Genomic DNA, 23,715 nt, shown 5'->3' on the forward strand with positions numbered 1-23,715 from the left:
AGCCTGGTCATGGACTTCTTGCACCTGATCGTACTTCTATGTTCCCCTATCCGTACTTTAACCTTCCTGTTGGTCATGCCAACATAGTGTAGATTGCAGGGGCACGTTATTCGGTAGACCACATTCTCGCTGTTGCAATTGGTGTGGCCTCGTATTGTCCAGATCTTTCCTGGTTCCAGTTGTAGAGTTTTTGTGTTCGTTGTCAGAGGGCAGACACTGCAGTTCCCACATCTGTAGTGGCCGGTGACTTTCGGTAGTCCCCATACGTTCAGTACAGTTTCATTCTCCACAACTTTTGTTGCTGGTCTAGTGTTCACCACCGCATCCTTAATACTCCTCGCCTTCTTAAAAGAGAAGAGGGGTTTGTCCCAATGCATTTTGCCGGAGTTGAGGATTGACCAGTGTTTATTTACTATCCTGGTTACATCATTGGAGATCGTATTATATGTGGTAACACATGTGAGAGGGGTGTCCTCCAAGGGTTTCTCTATATTCTCCAACAACGCTTCCCGTGGTTGGTTGCGTGCACGCTTTTGGCTCTTTTCCAGAATCTTGTCTGGATATCCTCGGTCCTTTAATTTCAGGGTGAGGTCACTGGCTTGTTCCTTGTAGTCTTTTAATTTACTGCAATTCCTGCGAATACGTAAATATTGTCCGTATGGAAGATTCTCTCGCAAAGGCCTAGGGTGGAAACTCTCGAATGTAAGCAGATTGTTCTTTGCTGTGGGTTTATAGTGTGTTAATGTCTGAAAACTTCCATTCTCTTTTTTGATGACAAGGTCAAGGAACACCAGAGAGCTATGGTCTTTGACATAAGTGAATTTCAAATGGTCATCACAAATATTCATCCAGTTGAAAAAGGAAACTAATGAATCCTCTGAACCACTCCAGATCGCCAGCACTGGACAACACGAGGCCACACCAATTGCAACAGCGGGAATGTGGTCTACCGAATAACGTGCCCCTGCTATCTACACTATGTTGGCATGACCAACAGGAAGTTTAAAGTACGGATAGGGGAACATAGAAGTACGATCAGGTGCAAGAAGTCCATGACCAGGCTAACAGAACATTATCTGTCTGCAGGACATACACCTGACGACCTTCATTTGGACAGTCATTGAACAAGTAAACCCAGGTCACAACCTGACTCAACGTCTATTTGAGAAAGAGCAAAGATGGGTTTATAGGCTGTCAACCCACAGGACAGGTTTGAATGATAATATCCCGTGGGGTTCGATCGTGATGTAAACTTGCCAACACATTGACTGTCTGCTTTCACCCTTTAACGCAGAGCCTGAGGGTGACCGTATATGCTAAGAGGCTTAACAAGATTTCTTGTGCCTTACATATATCTTAGATACGGATTTGGTCAAACTGAACCTCGGTGAAGCCGCCTGATTTCGGCATTAGCCTTGGGCGTGCATGGTTACCATGGATACCGCGTTCCAAGCCTCATTTTGGAACCGCAGCTCCGTGATTGGTTCTACCAACCCACGTGACCCGGCCAACCACGCCCACTCCAGGAAGACTGCTTTCCCGATATCTAGCTCTCTGCCTCAGTACGCTTCAGGGATTCCCATGGGCGTACCGCCGTGGTAACCAAGTAGGTTTACCGACCGAGGAGCAGAAGCCATAAGTAAGTGACAAAAGACACAATCCCTCTGGATTATGTCGTCTTTCGTGATTAGTAATGTATCCACTAACGGCGTTTACGTGACCACTCTTATTGTCACTTCCCAGGTGATGTATGCATCGCCCTTGGAAACCGGACGCCTGTAAAGCGGTATCTCTCCGCAATTCAAGTAAGCATGGCGCTTCATCAAATCCTAGGTACCCTCATAGAAAATCGATAGATTAACAGTCCGTGTCGGGGGGAGGAGCCAAGCTCGCGTCCGCGATGGCCGCGTTTTAGCTCGGCTCCGTTCGCTTTCCTGCCTGTGTCTTATCCTGCCCCGGGAAGTATTCTTTGGTAGACTATGGAACTAAGACATTTCGCTGGCACTTACCGTCTGAGCCGTCTGTTCCTAGGTGCCGCGGATCCTGAGCTGCGCCCTTGTTCGCTTCGGGGCCTCCGGAGCGGGCGGGCCTGAAACTCCTCGCGGCGCCCAGGCGGGGCGGAGCGCTGTGGCCGGCCCTTGGTGGAGGTGTGGGCTCGGGCGGAGAGGCCGATGTGCAATTAGACCGGTGACGGCTCTCCGGGCCTGGACCGGCGATCCTGCGGCCTGGTGTTGAGGCGCTGCCTTCCATGGACGGGGGTTGACCGTGTATGTGGCTCGTCTCCCCTTTGTTCTCCTGTCCGGCCATCTTGAGTCCCTCCGCCCGGACTCGGAGAACGGAGCCGGTGGCGTGGGGGAGCCGGCGACCCTCCTTATCCTGGTGGCCCGCCTTCCTGCCCTGGGGGTGCCTCTGCTTGTGGTCGGCTGTATCCTGTGTGACCCCGCTTGTGGCCGGACGGGGGACGGAGATTGCCGCGGCCCCGCCGGGCTTTCAAGATGGCGGCCGGCTCCCTGTCTCTCAGCCTGGCCGAGACTGGCGACGCTGGTCCGCCGCATGGCTCGTTTGCTGAATACCGTAAAGGTGAGCCTACGCTTGGCGACATTCTCGCCGCCTTGCGCTCCTGGAGTGCTTCCGTGACCGCACCTATCGCTGGACTGGATGACTATCATTTTGCCGGGCCTGCTGGGCCCCCCCCGATGTGTGCGGCTTCATCGCTGCTGGGACTTTCCTGGAGGTCGTGGACCCGGCGGCTGCCGCTTGTTTGGGTATACGGATACCCGCTGCTCTCAATCATCATGTGATTTCTCCTGTGCTGGGGGTCCGCCGACCGGGTCCCGTCCGGACCGGTCTCGTTGGATCTCCCATTCCTTTTTTGCCTCGAATGGCCGAACGTAGATCCTGTGGTTGCTCCGCCGAAACGGTTTTCCTCCTATTGTCGGCGGAACTGTGCCTGCATTACCTGCGGTGGTTACCGTCTTTTTCTGTTCATCTGGGTCGAAATCGATATGACTTGTGTGGATTGACGATTGGACTCCCTGCTATTCGCCTCTGGTTCCTCATGATCTGGTTCCTGGTGCGTTGGATGACTACGGCTTTGGATAGACGAGGACAGGGTTGAGATGAACTTGCCTCGGTGGACTATTATTTTGCGGTATGGTCGGATGATCCGTTTGTGACTGTATGACTATGTTCGATTCTCCTTCATGTTCCTGGAGCTTATCCTCGTAATTACTATCTTCCCGTGGGCACTGAGTGTGTTCGGACCGGGGGGTGGGAGCTGATGGTTTTGATTATGTGGCTCCTCTCCCGTCGTTGTCTCCCTATTTCCCCTTCTTCTTTTTGTCTTTGTGGTTCTTTCTTTACTTTTAACTCTTCTATATTTCGGGTTTCTAGTTAGGGCGACAGGCACGCTGCTGGGGGGTAGGCCATAGCCTTCTGCAGGGGTGCAGGGTGGGGTGTGCGGGGTGGTCTGTCATTTTGTTTTTCCCCCTCTTTTCCTTTTTTGGTTCTATGGCTCTTATGTATCCCCTTTTTCGGGACGCGGTGTCTGCATGTGGGCCCCCTGGGGTGTTTTTTGCTAGCATGGGCCTTCTGGTCTCCCTGCCGTCACGGTTTACTACGCATCTATCACTCCTGTTACCGCTGGTTCCCTGTGCCGGTCTATTTTTGAGTGCTTTGTTAGCCATGGGGCGCATGCTGTGATGCCGCGTTCTTTCTTCCCCCCTTTTTCCCGATGTCCTTTTCCTTTTTCCCTTCCCCCTTTTATTTTCTTCCCTCCCCTGGGTTGTTGTAGCAGAGGGCTCTTTGTTTTGTAAGTCTATTTTCCGTTCTTTGTATCATTGTGTGTTTTCGTAGTGGTGGGTGGGCGCTGGGCAGCGGTTGCAATTGCTTACTAATGTGGGACTCACGTTCTGCCTTTGTTAAAATGTAACTGTTCTTTTTGAATTTTCCTGTATTCTGTATTACTGCTTGCTCGCGGCCCGCCACGGCCCTCTGGACTTTAATGATTGCCATCATTCTGCTATACCCCTTCTATTATAAAATCAACCTTCTCTCATCCTGCTCGTGGTGGTTGCTCTGTGGCTTTTCGCCTTTGATTCCCGTTTGGATTAACGTGGTACCCTGTTGGAGCTTCTGTCCTGACCATTGTGCTTCTATAATTGTGGTGGCCGGCCCGATGGGTTGTAGGCCCGTATTTGTGAGCAATTTCTGCACAATAAAGGTTTAAAAAAAAAAAAAAAAAACAGTCCGTGTTGGCCTAACGGTTCAGCATTTAGTGCAATACCACCAGTCTCTTTTTGAAGTGCTGTTACTAATCTGCAATAAGCTAACTCTCCCGAGGGCAATATCGTAGAACACGGTGCCAGTACCCAGGTATCGACTTGTGAATACCGTAACAGCCATATAATCCGTGCCCGCTTCACCCACATGTCCACGTACACGCAGAGCATTACAGGGAGTGCGGAGAATGATTACGTTATTTACCTGTCACGCATACTGGAGAGCTGGCATTCCCTCTTTTATATGTTTTATGTACCGCCATTATATTTTGTGTACCATTGTATGTCCTTTGTATTGTGGTCCCAACCACCCATTATTATGGAACCTTTTTCCACAGGTTTTTCTTCCAGAACCAGGAAGGAGAAATTTTGCACAAGAAACATAATTTTTGTGTTTCCAACTTTCACTGACCAAGGGCAGGACGCACCTTAGCGTGTGCGGACCACCCTGGTCTGTCACTGGTCCTGACGAATGCCTACAATTGTTTGATGGTTGAAACATATAGACCGACTTTTTAATTCACATAGCACATGTCGCTATTTTAATACACTACACGTCTTGAACACCGAAGTCTACCTAATTAGGCATAGGTGTCACACTTCTTTTACAAGGTGTCCAGTCACTCAGGAATAAAGTCTTGAAGTGAGTAGTACTGGCCACTTTTTAAATCACTTACCACTGTTTTATCACTGCACATATAAAAGAAACTATTACCCGCTCCACTGTAATCAGGTGTCGGAGCACACCCCGTTGGCACTCGGCCTACGGGGTGGGACCCCGATGATGAAGCATGTCACCAACTAGGTTGGTGAGTGAGGGGTCTTCATAAAGGACATGCTTTGTCCCACATATGGGTTGGGCACAAGCTATTCTTGAAGCCTTAAGCTTTAGGCGCAGAGACTCTCTGTTACGCCTGCAGGGGGTACTCCTCTTTGTTGTGTTATTTCGTGAATACTCTCAGCGCTGACTTCAAGCCGAATGGCAGTACCCTGAATTGGTAATGTCTTCCGGCTACTGAGAACCGAAGGTACTGTCTGTGTGCAGGATGGATCGGCACGTGGAAATACGCATCTTGTAGGTCCAATGTAGTCATATGATCTCCTGGGTTCAATAACGGAAGGATGTCCTGCAGAGACACCATCCTGAAAGATTGTTTCTTGAGATAGGTGTTTAAGGATCTGAGATCCAGAATGGGGCGCCATTGGAGCTTGTTTTTCCTGACAAGAAAAAAACGGGAGTAAAACCCCTTCCCTTTCTGGGCATTCGGTACCGGTTCTATTGCTCCCTTTCGGAGCATTGTCCGAATCTCCTGCCGGAGTTGATGCAGATGGTTGGCTCTCTGGTGCATCGGTGGCGTACAAGGGGGCGTTTGAAGAAATTCTAGGGTATGACCGAATTGAACTATTTTGAGGACCCATTGGTCCGTTGGTTTTTTCCGCCAATTGTGAAGATAGTGAGCAATCTTTCCACCCAGGGGAGCATCTGACATAGCCGGAAGATGGAGGTTGTCATTGCCGACGGGTGTTGTCCTTTCCCCGGCCACCCCGTCCTCTTGGAGTTGATTTTGTATATCCTCCTGATTGACGCTGACTGTACTGTTGACGGTAAGGCTGCGATGAGGCCGAATAAGAAGAATATCTCCCCTGTTGATATCCTCCTCTATACGAGGACTGCCCTCTACCCCTGGAGCCACGAAAAAGGTTTTTTCTGTATTGCAGTGTCCCCAGAGCCTTTGCCGTATCAGTATCCTTCTTGATACTCTGCAGAGTATCATCAATATGCTTCCCAAATAGATCTTCTCCATTGAAAGGGAGGTCTAAAATCTTGTTTTGCACCTCCGGCCTAAACGCCGTTGCTCGCAGCCATCCTTGCCTGCGCAGGACCGCTGCTCCTCCCAAGGATCTAAAAGCTGTGGTCGCTATATCCATAGCGCAGTCTATGACTTCGGCCGAAGTCCTCTATCCTTCAAGGAGAATCTTCTTCGCCTCCTGCTTCTCTGGTTCCGGCACCTGGTTTATGTATGGAGACAGGTCACACCACATCTGCCTGTCGTACCTTCCCAAGATAGCGAGGGCATTAGCTGCTTTCACTAGCAGAGCCGACATTAAGGAAAAAAGTTTTCCTGCATTATCCAACCTTCTGCCCTCTCTGTCCGGAGGTGTTGTGATCGGAGCAGATGGGTTCCTGGACTTCTGTTGTGCCGCCTGAGTAATTACAGAATCCGGTTTGGGATGACCCAAAAGGCAAGCTGGAGCATCAATAGGTGCCTTGTACTTTTTATCTAGTCTGGTCAGAACCGGCGTTACCGTAGCTGGCGTCTCCATGACCTTTAATCCTTCCTCCCAAATATGAGACACTATAGGCAGGGATCGCACAGATTTCTGATCCGAGTCCTTGAAGTCGTGTAAAAAACATTCCGCTTTCTCCTCTGTCATGGACAGTGCAAATCTCTTAGTGGCTCTTTCCATCAAATTATGAAAACCACCAATGTCCTCCGGTGGAGAATCTACTGGTCTCGGCGTAGGAGTTGAAGGTGAGGGGATGAGATAGTCATGCCATTCTGCACTTGGTTCCGCAATCTCCCCATCCTCATGATCGTCATCCGAGGTATCGTGATGTGACGTCGGTGGTGGAGACCTAGCAGTAGGCTCCCGCAAAATCTCTCTCCTACGAACCGGTGTCCCTGGTACCGACCGTGGATGCAGAATAACCTCTGGGACTTGTTGAGTGACTGGAGTCGCTGGGTATCTCCTCCTATAATCCCCCAACATGCCCTGGAGGTCCTTCAACAAAGAGGATGGCACATTTGTCATCTCCTCGCGTTGCTGTTGGCGATATCGGTGCTGTTCTTGGGGATGTTCCTGAAAACCCCCATATTCTTCCTCAGAATCCACCTCCTGGTACTTGACCTGCAATTGCGAAGGGCTACTCGCAATTCCATACTCGTCATCTTCCTCCTCCGAATCTTCCTCTTCCAGCAGGTGAGATGGCAGCAATGGAGACACTTGCTCAGAGATGTAACCTCTGGTGTTATAGGCTTTTTCCAAGGCACCAATCTTTTCTCTGGTGTTTTTTCCCTGGTCAACGAGATTCCCATTGCCGTCGTCGACCAAGTCATCGTCGTCAACGCCACCGTCGACGTTGTAGTCACGGTCGACGCTGTCCTCGTCGACGCTGCCGTCGTCGACGCTGTTTTCTCACCAGCTTTAACACCATCTTTCATCGTCGATGACGGAGGTGTTTTTGTCGTCGTCGATGACACCTTTTTCGTCGACGGTCCTGTCGACGGTGCTGAAACACTACCTTTCTCCTCAGAAGGCGTAGAAGAAGTCCATTTGATGGGAATCTTGATTTTCTGACGTGATTTTGGTGGATCTGAGGCGGATTTCACTGGTTTCACCTCACAAGCAGAACCCTTCTTCCCCTTACTTTAACTGAAGGGGATTTTGAGGGACTGCGCCCTGAAGACCCTGGAGTGGTCTTTTTTGGGGCCTTCTCAGGTCTTTCTCCTGACGAATGTGTCTGAGAAGAACTACTTCTCTTCTGAGATCTCTTAGACGCCACAGATTCCTCTTCACTCTCACTTGAGAGGATTTCTTTCCTGGCTTTAACCTTCTGGAGCCAGATCAGCAGCCTTCCCTCACGATCCCTCAAGGTTTTATTCGAAAAGGTACGACATACCTTACAATCTGCTGCCTTATGGTCTGGATAGAGGCAGTAAATGCAATCTTTGTGAGGGTCATCTGTATAAAGCCTCTTCTTAGAGCAGGTGGAACAAGCTCTAAATAATCCTTTCTTCTCCTTCTCAGACATGGTAGATGAAATTAGATGAAAAACCTCAAATCTTAGTCAAAATACTGTAAAAGTAAAGAGTTTGAGCAGAGCTCAAAGGAGACTCCCTAGCACAACGTGCGATAGAAAAATCTGAGGGGCAGAAGGTTCTCTCAGGAGTGTTCTAGAGGGCGATTGGTTCAGGGAAAAGTTTGGGCCTTTTTTACATAACAAAGGCTATGGGTTGCAAAAGGGAAATGGGCCTAGGCCTCTTTTCAGTTTGCTATACTACTAAGCACTGCTTTTTTATATACCGGAGACTCCCGTCTCGACGACGGGGAATGATTCAGGCATGTGAATCTATGAAAGTTCCAATACTGGAGTAACCAGTGTAATTTACCCACCCCAGGGAGCCCCATGATTGCTTTGAGTTCCGACTGATAAGCTATTAGCTTGGGGGTCGCCCATAGCCTTTGCCAGAATGTCAGAGGTCGTAGTCTGATCTCCTCAACTATGGGTCTTGTCCCAAGGTCCATACGTAGGGGGATGAGAGGGGTGCTGAGCGGCAGGCCCAAGAGCTGCCTCATAAACTTATTCTCGGTTTTAACCAATCCACCTACAGGGAGGTGTCTCCAAAGTTCTGCCCTGTACAATACAGCACTTCTTATTTGGACTTTGTAAATCTGTCACTGGGCCCGATTGTGTAGATGTAGAGTTTCTATAAAGTTTTGCTAATCCCCCTGCCATCTGAGCTAACCTTAGGCCTGCCTTTTCTAGCTATGGGCCCCAGCCAAAGGTTTCCGTCAGTCTAACCCCCAGGTAATTGAAGACTGCTACCCTCTCTAGCTGGATACCATTTAGGGTAGGATTAGGGCGAGATGTTTTACTAGGATTAAATACCAAATACTTGTTTTTTTGCGTATTAATCACTAGGCCCCTATTCTTGCAGAATAAAGAGAAGCTGTCAAGGGTCCTTTGGATGCCTATGGGCGATTTGGATAGTAGTAAGGTGTCGTCCACGAACATACTTTCTGGCACCTTGCCACGGACAAGCTTTGGGGCATCGGTGTTAGCTACCTCATTTAGTTGGTCGGCCAGGGCATCGATAAAAAGACAGAACAGAGTGGGGGCCAGAACACAGCCCTGCGTCACACCCCTGTTCACTGGGAAACGTGGGGTCAGTTCTCCATGTTTCCCAATTCTCACCTGGACGAAATTTCCAAAGTGCAATCGCTTGATCAAAGAGAGCAAGTAGGGCGGGATGCCCAGTTGCTCTAGAACTGCCCTAAGTTTGTCACGGGGCACAAAATCAAAGGCTGATTTAAGATTGACGAAGATCAAATAGAAGCTCCCACCCTCTATGATCATCGTCTTCCAATATAATAATTGGAGCCTGAAAATTTGGTCGATAGAAATATTTTTGCGGAAGCCTGCCTGGTATGGACTTAGAATCTCACACTCGTCCACCCAGGACTGGAGGCGCTCCAGGACTATCCTGGCAAACAGCTTCTGGGATATATCAATCAGGCTGAATGGCCTGTAGTGAGTGGGCAGGAGGGGAGATCCCTTCTTATATACTGGGAAGATGTCTGCCCCTAACCAGGTATCCAGGATTTTCATGCCATTTATGATGGCGTTAAATAGGACGCATAAATATGGGCCCCAGATATTGGGCTGCTCCCAAAATATGTCCCGGGAATCTTGTGTAGTCCAGGGGCCTTTGCCAGAGGAAGCTTCCAGATTGCACTAAGGACTTCGGTCAGGGTGAACCCTAGGTCGTCTTCAAAGGGGTTCCCCACAACAGTTGGCGAGATTTTCCCTGTGGGCTCCATAGTGTCCTGGGTGGAATACAACGATTGGAAGTGAAGTTTCCGAGGGTCTGCTGCAATATTCGGCTCAATGGGTGAGCTCTCTGAGGGGCTGGCTGTTTGAGCCAAAGTCCAAAACACCCTCATATCTCTATTAGTGAGAGCCTGTTTTATTGCATCCCGTCTTTCTGACTCCCACTCCGTTTTGACTAACTTTAATGTATCGCTATATGAGGCCTGCCTGATTTTTATCAGCGATCTGTCATTTTGTTTTATAGCGTCCAAGAGGGCACCCTTTGCCGTTCGGCAGGCTTTATTAAACCAAGTGGTTTTAGGGGTCCTCTTGTCTTTAAAGTGTGTCAGGGGATTAAAGATGTTGGTCAGCCTGGTGGTCAGATCAGTGTGGATAGCTGTAAGTTGAGCAATAGTACCATTGGAGTTAGGGGTCTGAGCGACCTGCTCCATTACCAGTAAGGGTGGAATAATTAGGGCGTACAGGGCAGCAATCTTGGCTGGTGACTGCTTCAGAGTTTCCCACCTAATTCGCCTCCTGTTTCTGTCTAGAGATAGATTAGTACAGTGAGGTTGCTAATGGTAGGGGGACTGTAGAGTTCCGGGAGCTTGAGATCGAGTACCAGAGCGTTATGGCCGCTGTCATGTCTAGGTCAGACAGAGAAATTGACAACCCATTGCCATATACTTGCTTCCACCAAAATATAATCCTATAAAGATGTTTGCCCAGTCAGTTAAAAGTATTTTTTCCAGGTTGGTCTGACTTGGTACGACTGTTGCATGCCCTCAGTGCATGGGTTAGTGTGACTGCATTGATTTGTGGTACCAGGGGGTCCAGGCTCTCACCAGAGCAATCAGGGGGGCAGGAAACAGCCAAAGGGAATCCTCAGCAATAAGCAAAGGGTCTGTAGGGAAGGCTAGAGGCTCAAACTGACAATTAAAATCACCACCTATCATCAACCTGGTATTCGGGGCGACTATCTCAATGAATGTAGTGAGCATGTCTACAGCCTGGGATTCCTGTGCAAAGGACACTGGACGAGAATAGATATTAATAAAAGCAATTTTAGTCCCAGCAAGGTAACATATTATCCGAGGAGGTGTTCAGCTGTTCGACAGTACAGTCCAAGTGTGTAGCAACCCATGTGCCTAACCCACCAGATGGTCTGCCTCTGCCCCACGTGGATGCTAGCACATTAAAAGTTGTGAAACCCCTCATGACAGAGTCCTCTCTAGCCCAGGTCTCTTGGAACACACAAACATCATGAATTTGTACAAACTGTGACCAATCAGGATTTTGGAGTTTATTTTTAATACCGGCAATGTTCCATGACAACACCCTCAACTGAAGACCCAGGTTCGGGGTGGCATCACACACGATGGAGCAGGAGGGGTTTGTGGTTTGTGTCATGATTGGCTCAAGCTCGGGGTCTGGTACTCCCATTTCCACTAGGGGTCTATTTCCGTCCTCAGTTACCATTATCAGTTCAGAAATAGGGGAGGCTGGGTTGTTTAATACCTCTGGGGTAACACCTGCCGAGCCTTGGGGCCCTGAGTGGAGTTTTTGATGAGGTCCGCCTGAAGCGACTTGTGTCTCACCAGCGAGATTAAGAGATTGCAGCTCTGGGATTTTTAGGTTAGCCTCTCTATAAGCCCCCCCCCCCATGGCCCTGGATCGAAGAGGGATCAGATGGGAGTCAAAAGTCAATCTACCTCTTCAAGGGCCCCAAACCTGTTGGCTACTGGCACGTTATACTGTATTCTGGAGAGTTGACCAAAAGTAGGATGGGGTTGTAACCAGTGTGTTGGAGCTCTTGTGCAAGGGGACCATGGTGATGGGTGGTTGCATGAATAAAAAAAGGCCAAGGTGTGTAGTTGGATCCCTGTGGGCAGTGCAACAGGGGCTGGGGGGACTGGTCAGCCAAAATTCGGACTGTCAGAGGATTACTAAAATTGATAACTATACAGTCACCTTTGGTTGTCTTAGGATTCTTGCCAACCCAACCCACTCTCAGAACTAATAATATCTCACCCGCCCTCTCATAGGGAAACTGACCATGCCTGGTGAGCCAATAAAGGCACTTGTTCTCAATTCCAGCTGTAATTCTTTCTGGCAAGTTCGAATTTCAGGTACGCCAGTTAAAACTGACATAGGGGAGAGAGGCGGGGGCAAGTCAATTGTTGGGAGGGCCGGGGGGATTAGACATGCGTACACGTTGTCCACTGGGTTGGGCTCTTCCCTGTCCGTCATCTGATCAGGGTGAAACCTGCTCTCTGCATACCAGGACCCCTGGTGCTAGGAACATCCCTCCTTGTTTGTGCCCGGTGTATTCCGGGTTCCTCGCCAGGGGAGTGAACGTTACCTACATGGGCAGCTCTGGGAGACCCTATCTTGGGAGCGCTTGTAGTGGTAGGGCATGAAGAAATGGTAGAGGGACCACGTCTGGATGGTGGAAGTTGCCATACTTTATCTGTCTGTGTACTGCACTCTTTCTTTTCTTCTCCACTGGGGTTGGCAAGATATTAACCAGAGGGTTACCAGGTACACGTGGGGTGGGCATCTGACCGCTAGTTCTATTCCCAGGATGGAGCGCTAACTTCTTTAACAATAGCTCTCATCTGTGCCTCTAGTTCCACTATCAGATTCCTCACCCAAGAAGGACATTCAGGATTTTTGTGACAGGTTGAGGAGGGTTCCACCACTCTTCCGAGACTGACTGGTTCTCCCTCACTGGGGCTGGTTTCTGGGCTGGGCTTTTTGTTTGACCCTGTCCCATTGCCTGTTTTACGCCTCGTGGTTTTGGGCAATGTGGTGTTTATTCTACCTTTGCAGGTTTTCGGCTTAGCTAGGGAAGGATGTGTGGGTGATATCAAAATCTCGCTTGTTCCAGGTAGGGATCTTGATGGGCTAGGGATAGAGCCCGGACTAGATTGTACAGAGATAGGTGGCCTTAGGGATTGATGGAAAAAGTCTGGGGTTAAGGATAGTAGCCTCTCAGTGAGCTCAATTTCAGTCGAGACTACCCCGATAGCTCTCTGAAGCATCCTGTCGATTGAGGTTTGGGGGACTGGGGCCGGTAATAACACCAACGTTTTTTTTGGGGTACACATCCACGCTTCCCCATATCCAAGACAAAAGGAAAACAATCGTACAAATAATGCTAAAAAGAAACTAGGTGAACACAGAGCCGTAGGGTCGCATTGACGGATATCCAGCCAACTGGGTTTCAGAGTAGGTTAATGACCAAACGAAACCTGGGCCCTGGGGACACATGGTGCAGGGAGGATGTAAACACAAGCCTTAAGGTACAGAGCATGGAGGCTAGGAAGATCTGATCCCAAAGGACAAAAGTGCAACGTAATAGTAAGTCTAGCAGCAAAAGGACATGTAAACATGGACCAGAAAGTGCAAAGTGCTGAGGCTAAGAAGATCTGCCCGAGGGACAAAAGTGTCACGTGCTTGGTGTGTTTGGCAGCTGTAATAGGCATGGAAATAAATTATAGTCAATAAAATGTGTTGTATAATGTCCCAATATTGGGTGTAAAACAGGTCCAAATAGGGTCCAATCAGCCCACGCCAAAATAGGAGGAAATTATTAACATTATACCCAGTCAGCTTAGCCGTAAAGCATACCAGTTTCAAATGTCGGCACGAGGTGAAATGTCAGCTACAGGTGCAAGAGCTGTTAAAAGAGTCTCACAATACCTTTCTGCCGTCTCTCGTGGAGGACGAGGACCACGGCCCTTAGAGATAAGGGGTATGGCCCGGTCCTGCCTCTTCCTGGTGATGACGGGCTAGCCCTTGGCCCGGGCACGTCCCGCGCCGCGGGAGCCCTGGGCACTCTTATGCGCCTCCTGTTGCGTCCCTTGTGAATTGTGGCGTTCCTGGCGCAAGGCTTGCTGGGAGGTGTAGTCACCTACCTTCCAGCAGCAACGCAGATGGTGCAGGATGATGATCCTTGTTGCAGGGGGCGCGCTCACGGGCTCTGTGGGCTCCCCTGGTGTGCAGGCTCCCGTGTGGTGGTGTCAGGGCAAGGTGAGAACAACTTTTGGTGGGACAAAAGGAAGATGTAACAAACTTGTATGCATTGACTGACCAAACATTATTACAATTCAGAAAGACATTTTCCTGTGGAACCGTATTGAGTATTTCCATACTCTCGCAAAGCTTGACATAATGCCTGATTTATTTAAACCTGATAGTTCTGTCCTTCATACTGGTTTTTTTGCTGGTAGCCATTCACCTTTCCACCTGCAATTAGCTTGTGATCACATTGATGTAATCCTTTTGAGTTATTCCTAAGTATTTCATGAAGTCTTTAACCCCTTGGACGCTCATGACGAGCTCAGCTCGTCATGAGCCACGGTGCTCGTGTGCTCATGTCGAGCTGAGCTCAACATTTCCCGTGCTGTGCGAGCGTTCTAAAGAAACGGGTGTGGTCATGACGAGCTCAGCTCGCCATGAGCACACGACCACCGTGGCTCATGTGCGCGCCCCCCCCCTCCCCCCAGCACAGCGGGAGAATGAGCCCGCATGCAAGGGGTTAAAATTATTTGCACTGAAAGGTGGCCCGTTATCTAATTTCAACATTTCTGGTATACCCCAGGTAGAAAAAATGTCATCAATAACAGGAAGTATAGCTGACTTTGATGTTATGATACTACTTTCACAATCGGATAACAAGTATTCATCAATTAATTATAGCAAATAATGTCCAGAATCTAGTGTTCCATATAAATCTGCTGCCACAATTGGCCCATATAGCATCCTACCATACAGCATACTACATTTGAAGTTCTTCTATTACTCTTCCTCTACTTGACTATCCAGTCTTGGAAACTACATTTTCTCTCTCAATATGTTCTTTGTCACGAATACACCTGTATGGCTTTCATGTGCAAGATCAATCAAACGTCTTTGTAAACTTGTAGGAATAATTATTCTATTCTATTCTATGGAGCACTTCAGAGGCTGCTATTGATAAATCTCAGTGTATAATTTTAAATGCCAAGATGTCATTGCCCCATTTATCAACCTCAATTTATTTTCAAGTATAATCTTTTTTTTACTTCTGAGTGTTTCATTATTCTCAGTCATTTCAACTAGTACTTTTTTCGATAACATTCCCAGCACTGTAGACCTGATGATAAAACATGTATTACTAGGCTTCTGATAGTTGTCTTATCTCTACTTCAATTAGGTGTCTTGACAAGTAATCCGCAGATTACTCTTTTCCTGGCTTGTGAATGATCTTAAAATCGTAATTTAACAGTCACATTCCCCATCTTTCAATATGTTGTGGCATTTTTATTTTTGGATTTCAAAAATTGCAACTAGTGCTTGATGGTCTGTTATTATACCAATGGCATCCCATATATTAAATCATGGTAATGCTCACAGGCCCAGACTACAGCAAGTTTTCTTTTTCTGACTGTTGAGTAGCTTCATTCAACCTCAGGCAAGAGTTTACTGGCATGTGGAATCACATTCTGAGGGAATCTCTTCCATGTTCTATGTTGCTCTAATATTGCACAAATTCCCACAGGACTAGATCCATGACTACTTCAATACACAATTGTGTATTTAAATATTTTAAATTAGCTGCAGATGATATATCTTTAGGTATCTGCTTACAAGCATGCTCACATATCCCAAATTAACGTATGCACCGCAAACAGTAACTAGCTTATCCCAAGAAGGAACGCAGCTCAGACACAGTCTTGGGGGTAACCACTGAACTTAAAGATTACACCTTTTTTTGGGTCAGGTCTCATTCCTTCTCTTGAAAATATAGGGCCATAGAATTTTAATTCACATTTATTTATTTCACATTTTCCTAGGTTAAGCGTTAACCCTGGTTTCACAAGTTGTAGGCACATTTAATTTAACGCTTGATCATGCATTGCTCTTCATGTGTTTTTCCAAATAGCAAGTTATCATCACTGTAGTTCATAGCATTCCTTACTGTCCTTATTATATTCTTTATAGTTTCTTGAAAAAAATCAGCAGCTGAGAAAATGCCAAAATATAACCTTTTCTGCTGAAATAACCCTAAATGCTTGGAAAATGTGCTTATATATTGAGATTGATCATCAATTTCCAGGTCCGGGATGCCTCTCTCTTTCAATCACTGCATTGGGTACTCGCATATCTACACAAATTCTAATATCTTCTATATCTTTTTTTTGGTACTACTACAATCGCAGACATCCATGGTGTGGGACCTGACACGGCTTCAATAATTCATTGTTGAAGAAGTGAATGTATATCCTTTTATACTTTAGTTTGTAAATGTATTGGAACTCGTCGGTGCACTTGTGCCACAGGTTTCACAGCTTAATTGATCTGCAAAGTAATTGTCTTTCAATTTTCCTAGTCCTGTGAACAATTCTGGATACTGCTTAAGCACAGGATGTTGTGCTGTGACATTAAAAGTCACGGCTAGTAAACCGATAATCTGAGCCGTGACATTGCTTAACAAGCATGGGCCAAAAACCTCACTTTTTAAAACAAGTATCTCCTTTTTACTAGACGTCTCACCACAGTGAAAAATGTCCTCAAAGTTTCCTAAACATAAAACTGGACGTTTTACTCCCTATTGGAAAACACTGACATGTGATGAAGTTAGAGAGGGTCGTTCTTCCATTTTTTGATATTCTGTAACACACATGATGTTGCACGTTGCTCCACTATCTAGCACAAAAGGAACTTTTGGAGAGCCAACCATGATATCCACAGATATTCTTCTTTATATCTTCTCTTCTGATCATGTTTATCTATTTAAATTCACTTTCTTCAGACATCATGTACAATCTCTCAGATTGTCCAGCTTCTTCGTCCTGATAATCCCCTTGAACCTTTTACATCTGTCTTAGATATTTAACATTCCCTACCTTTTTTGTTTTAGTTTCAGGTATACTTTGTCTGTTCCAAATTCACTTCTTATTCCAGGTTCCTTTTTTGTCTCTTTTGAACTTGCAAACACTTTAAAAATGAATAAATCTTCCATATTTCCTACACTGTTGATCTAGTGGAGGGCAACCTTTCAAGTGTGTGAATTGCAATCCACATCTGTAACATGACTTCTTTTCTTTATTTTGCTCATCTGTTTTCTCTGCATTAGCATGCTTTTTAGACATTTTTCACACTTGCTCTACACTTTTCAATCTGCCTTGTCCATATTGGTAGCATGTTTCTGTGCTTGTGTCTCTGTCCTAGCGATGAGTAAAATTGTTTGTAAGTCATGTTTTTTCTAATAATTGTTTCCAGAATTTTACAGAGCAGCATCCTTGAATTATACTTAATCTTATCGCTTTTTCATTGTTAAACTTCTCAAATTCACAAAAAGTGACCTGCTGCCTTAATCTTGTTACGTTGTCATCTGGACTGTTCCCATGAGGCACACGGTCAAGACTGATTTGCATATGGCTGGGTTTGAACTAGGGTGGCGAAGTGAGCTAAACAATGAGGATGGATTCAACTCAGATCTGTGACTGGGGTGAGTGTATGTAAAGTTTCAGCGCTCTGTCCATCATCTCCTTGTGTTTGCTTTGTTTGCCCTATGTTGGCAGGGTATGCCCAGACTTGGGCCCCTTGCTCACTTTGCCACTGGATTCGAGCTAGCCTGGCTGATGGAGTTACGCCGTAACAAGTTCCAGGATGCTTGTTTCGGTTCAGGGAAGACCTGGCTTGGCAGTTCGGTCTGGACTGTTCCCATGGGGCACAGGGGCAAGACTGATTTGCATATGGCTGGGTCTGAACTGGGGTGGCGAAGTGAGCTAAATAAAGATAATGGATTCAGCGCAGATCTGTGACTGGGGATGAGTGTCTGAAAAGTTTCAGCGCTCTGTCCATCATTTCCTTGTGTTCACTTGATTGATGATGCGTGTTACTATACACCGCGCATGTCAAATGCCCTTTGGATACATCACACATGCGCGCACTTGGTGAATAGTGTAGTTAAACTGAATCTAACAGACGCGTGCACTTTAATCAGCACCCCAGTGTAAACTTTAATTTCTTCCTTTACTATCTTGAGAGCGCACAATGCTCTTATCGCAGGTAATCACTGCGAGATTACCGCTTACCGGGTCCATACTTTTTCCACCTTGCGCTCTACCGGTGAGTGCAGCAACCAAGACTGTTTTAATTACATGCTGGAACATTCAGAGTTCATGCAAATAATGCTGCATGGATGTTTCCACTTATCTCCATTGTGGTAACTTCAATTAAGGAATCATAGTCAGCATAAACGCTTCATATATTTATTTAGGAGACAAGAATGAATTGCTCCTTACTCCTCGCACCCTCACCAACCGTCTTGTGTATATTTTCTTTCCCTTCCATCTTCCATTCCCCAAATTTTATTGCGTCATAGTATGTTACATCATTACATATGGTAGCTGGGCAGAGGCCCATAGCATGCAATAAAATACACATTTCAGTTGTTAGAAGGCAATGGGAGGCGTGTTATAAATACAAAGTGTGCGCAGTATCCGCAGGCACAGATTCAGCATCAGCTTGCTCAGACTCCACCACAGCAGCTAAATCATATAGCTAACGTTCAAGGGAAAACCATATATCCTTAGGCCGGGAGCATATGGGCATGAGTTCCCAAAATGTGGTGAGTTGTTCTAGGTAAAACGCTGCACCTTTAAGCTAATCAGTTGTTAGCAGCAATGCACGTCGACACCATGTCATCGCAACCCTGCATTTGGCAAGCAAGAGGAGAATCGGCGGTAGCCTGCGCATCTCGGCCGGCATCTCCTTGACATAGCCCAATAGCTCAACCCTGTGGGAGCGTGATATCGACAAGCATTGTGATTACTTTAGCCCTGTAGTCTGAGTTTCCCGGGCATTCCCATGCAAGGTGTAAAATCCGTTGGTGGAGAAAGATCAATATATACACCTCACGTCTGCTCCCAGACCTATTGTGAACAGCTTCTCAGGAGAGTGGTAAAGTCGATTAATATATTTCAAAGGAATAAGGAGAAGACGATAGCTGGGGAGAGCGCACGAGCCTGAGCGCAGCAGTAGTGCCATTGTTAATCTGAGGGGGGGGGAGTAATGTCTATATCCCACGTGCTCTTGCTTGTTGAAGTGCATATAGGCGTTGAATTCTGCATCCCTGTGTAAAGTCGTGTTATGAGTTTGCGAGCAAATGGGGTAGGAGGAACGCCTCAAGCACTTGAAAGGTAGGTAGTGCATCTGGGAAAGTAGCATGTAGTGCACGGGTCGCAGCGCGTAAGGATTAGTTACTTACCAGTAATCCTAGTTCTCTTCCAGGGGTATCCTCATCAAAGTCATAAGCACTAGAATATTCCCGCCCATGCGCGGGACCCCGGAAACACAATCATATATGTGCCCCCTATATATATATATATATATATATATATATATATATATATTAAGAATAAGCAACTGCAGCCTCATACACACCAGAGCTGAAATATGCTGCAAGGACTCCCCATTATATCATGTAAAAATGCATTAGAAATAGGGAAAAACAACAATAAAACATGTTTGGAATCTGTTTTAATGCTTAGCAGACAGCAGAAACTCTCATAAAGGACTGAAAGCATAGACATCTCCCAGGCTGCATTGCAAATACCCAGTCTAAAATGACTGAAAAGCTAACTCATAGCAACATAGAGATAAACTGGCACTCATGACCCCCAGCTTCCCATCATGGCTCAGGGGTGACAGGACAGTTAGGTCAGTTGTTCTTTGCGGTGACTCAAAAAGCCATGGCACAAAGAGTTGACAATACCTTTAAAAATACAAAAATACTTTGCCCGGGAGGCGGGAGGGTTGCTTATGACTTTGATGAGGATACCCCTGGAAGAGAACTAGGATTACAGGTAAGTAACTAATCCTTCTCTTCCAGGGAATCCTCATCAATAGTCATAAGCACTAGAATAGAATAGCGAGCCTCACCTCATCCCCCTGCGGGCAAAGGAACATAACGGTAAATTAACCAATCAGCTTAGATAACCAAGCCTGGACAGATAGAACACTATCCGAAGAGATTCCTCAAGGAGGCTTGGCGCACTTGAGTGTCAGCCCTGGAATCGGATTCTAGGCAGTAATGCCTTGTGAAGGTGTGAACCGATCTCCAGGTTGCAGCCATGCAAATTTCTGTCATTGGAACATCATGCAAGAAAGCCACTGTGGCCGCTTTCCCCCTAGTGGAGTGTGCTTTAGGCGACAACAACAAGGGTTTTTTAGCCAGCTGGTAAGCCAATTTTATGCAGGACACGATCCATCTGGAAATTGATCTTTTAGAGGCTGGGAAGCCTGTTCTCATGGCACCATAATTCAAGAATAATTGATCAGTTTTTCTTATGCCCTTGGTACCCTTTAGATTGAATTTAAGCACTCAGCGACCTCTCCGCAGGAGTCGCGGGGTTTGGAAAGAAGGATGGCAGGGAGATTGACTGATTAATATGAAAATCAGACACAACCTTAGGCAGAAAAGAAGGGTGAGCCCTTAATATAACTCTGTTATGGTGAAAAATGGTGTAAGGCTCTTTTGCACACAGCGCTTGGATTTCACTTACTCTGCGCGCTGATGTGATCACTCCAGAAAAGCGGCCTTCCACGTCAGATGCTGTAAAGAGGCCTTGTGAATGGGCTCAAAAGGAGGACCCATTAATTTGGACAGCTCCAGATTCAACTCCCATGGAGGAGAAGGGTTTCGAACAGGGGGATATACTTTCTCCAATCCCTGTAAGAAGTCCTTAACCACCTGCATTTGGAAAAAGGAAGGTTGGCTGGGTGACTTTCTGTACGCCGTAATGGCTGACAAATGAACCCTGATTGAAACATATTTCAAACCTTCTTTAGCTAGATACAGAAGGTAAGGAAGAATGACATACTCCTGCCTCTTCGTAGGGTCAAAGTGATTTTCAACACACCATAGGAAGAACCTCTTCCACTTGAACGCATATGACGCTCTTGTGGAGAGCCTCTTAGTCTCTTTCAAAATGTGCATGCAATCTTGGGGCAGTTTCAAGTGTCTGTATTGAAGGACCTCAGGAGCCATGCTGCCAAGTTCAGTGAGGGAAGGCTGGGATGGAGAATCTTCCCGTCCATCTTGGTCAGTAGGTCCGCTCTGCAAGGCAGTCTCCTGTGTGGGAGCACTGACAACTGAAGAAAGTCCGGGTACCACCACTGCCTCGGCCAGTCTGGAGCTATCAGAATCATTTTCATGTTGGATCTGATGAGCTTGGACACCAGCTTCGGGATCAGAGGCAGAGGTGGAAAGGCGTAGGCAAATGTCCCTGACCAATCCATCAAAAGCACATTCCCCCTTGTCCCTGGATGATGGAATCTGGATGCGAAGGCGTGGCATTTTTTGTTTTTGTCGTCTGCAAACAAATCTATTGATGGACGACCCTATAGATGGAAAAGATCTGTCACTACCATGTCGTGTAGCACCCAGTCTGGCTGATCTTTGAAGTGCCGACTGAGCGTGTCTGCTTTGACATTCTGCTCTCCTGGAAGGTGCACTGCTACTACGGAGAGGTTTCGGGCTAGTAGCCAGTGCCAGATCGCGTGGGACTCCAGGAAGAGAGGGCGAGAGCGTGTACCCCCCTGCTGGTTTAGATAAAACATGGTGGTCGTGTTGTCTGTTTGGATCAGACTGAGTTGGACTTGATCGAAGGTAGAAAAGCTTTCAGAGCAAGGTGGACTGCTCATAGCTCCTACATGTTTATGTGGTAGGACTGTTCCTTTGTGGACCACCAGCCCTGCATTTGAAGGCACCCCATGTGTGCCCCCCATCCCTGCAGAGATGCATCCGTTACTAACGATTGCACTGGAACTGGCTGGTGAAAGGGGACTCTCACCAACAGATTTTGAGGCGGAGTCCACCACTTGATGGATGATTTTGCTGCTTGGGAGAGCACAATCCGATCTTCCCAGCGACCCGTTGCTTGATCCCATTTGTCTTCTAGATCTTGCTGCAACGGTCGCATTCTCAGCCTGGCATTGGGGATGAGAAATATGCAGGAGGCCATTGACCCCAGCAGAGATGCAACTTGCCTGACTGCTGGGTGTTCCGTCTGGAGCAGAAGAATCCTGCACTTCTGCTGCATTGAAGAAAGTCTCTCCTCCGAAGGAAACGCTCTTCCTTTGTTTGTATCCAGAGTAGATACTAGATAGTGGATCGTCTGGGTGGGCTGCTGCACGGACTTCTCCATGTTGACATGAAGGCCCAGGTCGTGTAACTGCTGCAGACAAACTTGAAAGTCGCTCCTTACTTGTCGAGGAGATGGCCCTTTGAGAAGCCAATCGTCCAAGTAAGGGTAGACGAACAGACCTCTTCTGTGAAGGGTGGCTGCCACCACTGCCATGCAATTGGTAAAGACTTGTGGGGCAGACTTGAGCCCGAAGGGTAAGACTTTGTACTGATAGTGTTTGTGTCCGACCACAAACCGCAGATACTTGGAATGACGCAGAGCAATGGGTATGTGGAAGTACGCATCTTGGACGTCCACCGAACACATCCAACATCCTACTTGCAGATGTGGACATATTTGATGAAGGGCCAACATGCGAAACTTCTCCTTCACGATGACTCTGTTCAGTAGGCGAAAATCCAGGATAGGTCTGAACTTGTGCTCCTGATCTTTTTTGGGCACAAGAAAGTACCTGGAGTAGACTCCCTTCCCTCGCTGGGAGGGAGGAACCTCTTCCATGGCTTGCTTTTGAAGAAGAGCTTTCACCTCCTGTTGGAGCAACTTTAGTTGGGGAGGACGAGATCTTTTTGGAGGAATGTCCTTTGGAAGCACACGGAAACGTAGTGTGTATCCACTGCGCAGTATATTGAGCACCCAGCAATCTTTTGTGATGCTGCACCACTCTGCCAGATTATGTGAAGCACTTCCTCCCACTGGAGTGGGCAACGACGCCAGAGGAAGCCACTGCTCATGGTTTTCCTCTTGTTCTAGCCGTGGTAGAGGACTGTTGCTGGTGTCCCCCTCTACCTCTGCTCGATTTACGGCCCTGATATTGAGACTTGCCCTGGTTTTTCCCCTGGGACCATTGAGGGGTTTGAACCCTCTGTTGGGATCCCTTGCGCTGGTTGGGCCTGTATCGACGTTTGAATTCTTTCTTCTTTTCCAAGCCGACGGCCTTGAGGGTGTCGTCTGGAATAATTAACTTTGGGTCCCGACAACAAATATTTCTTCGCTGGCAAAAAAGATCTGGTCCTCGATAATGAACGCCACTTGGTCGGGGCCAACGGGGAGGCCGCTTCAACGTCAAATGCCTCACATGTGGAGATGACGATGTCTGTCTCGACATCGACCATCGCCTGGTTGACGGCAAATGAGACGCTTGTTTCGACGTTGATCGTCGTTCTATTGGCGACGACGAGGCATGTCTTGATGTTGACCGCCGCCTGGTTGATGGGGACGCCCGCTTCGACGCTGATGAACAACGCTGATCACCGCTTTACTGGGGACGGCGGAGCATGGCTCGACGTCGAACACCGTACTGGTGGCGACGACGGAGATCCAACGTTGTGCAAGCCCGCACCAACGGAGATCGACTCCTCCATGCCGATTGTCGCTGGGTTGACGACTGCGGAGGGTGTGACGTACCTGCAGTCTTCGTCGAGCCCGCCATCAATGGTCTGCTTGATGACGTTTTTGCTGCCAGAAGGTATTTTCAGCGCCAGGCCCGACGCTGAGGGAGAGCAAACTGGAACTTTACTTCTGGATGACGATCTTGCTCTCTCCTTTCTCTTCTACACCGGAGACCTGCCTCTAGAAGGAGCTTTTCCCTGCTCAACCAGCCCATAAAGACGAATCCTCTCTCTGTCTTTCAGAGTACGCC

The 23,715-nt window shown here is 47.5% G+C and overlaps 1 protein-coding gene across 15 annotated transcripts in view; it reads right to left on the reverse strand.

Annotated features, from left to right (window-relative positions):
* Window positions 1–23,715, reverse strand: part of LOC144784508 (uncharacterized) — a 416,096-nt gene that overhangs the window by 252,497 nt on the left and 139,884 nt on the right. For 9 of the 15 annotated variants that reach the window (XR_013601663.1, XR_013601658.1, XR_013601662.1 and 6 more), the window contains one exon: window positions 13,794–13,918. The exons of 5 other annotated variants lie outside the window; for them this stretch is intronic. The gene's annotated coding sequence lies outside the window, so the exon portion shown is untranslated. Of the gene's footprint in view, window positions 1–13,578; window positions 13,773–13,793; window positions 13,919–23,715 lie in introns of those variants that run through there. One more of the 15 variants, XR_013601667.1, reaches the window with a different exon arrangement.

This window comes from Lissotriton helveticus, chromosome 10, assembly GCF_964261635.1.
Source record: "Lissotriton helveticus chromosome 10, aLisHel1.1, whole genome shotgun sequence".
NCBI classification, from domain to species: Eukaryota; Metazoa; Chordata; class Amphibia; order Caudata; family Salamandridae; genus Lissotriton; species Lissotriton helveticus.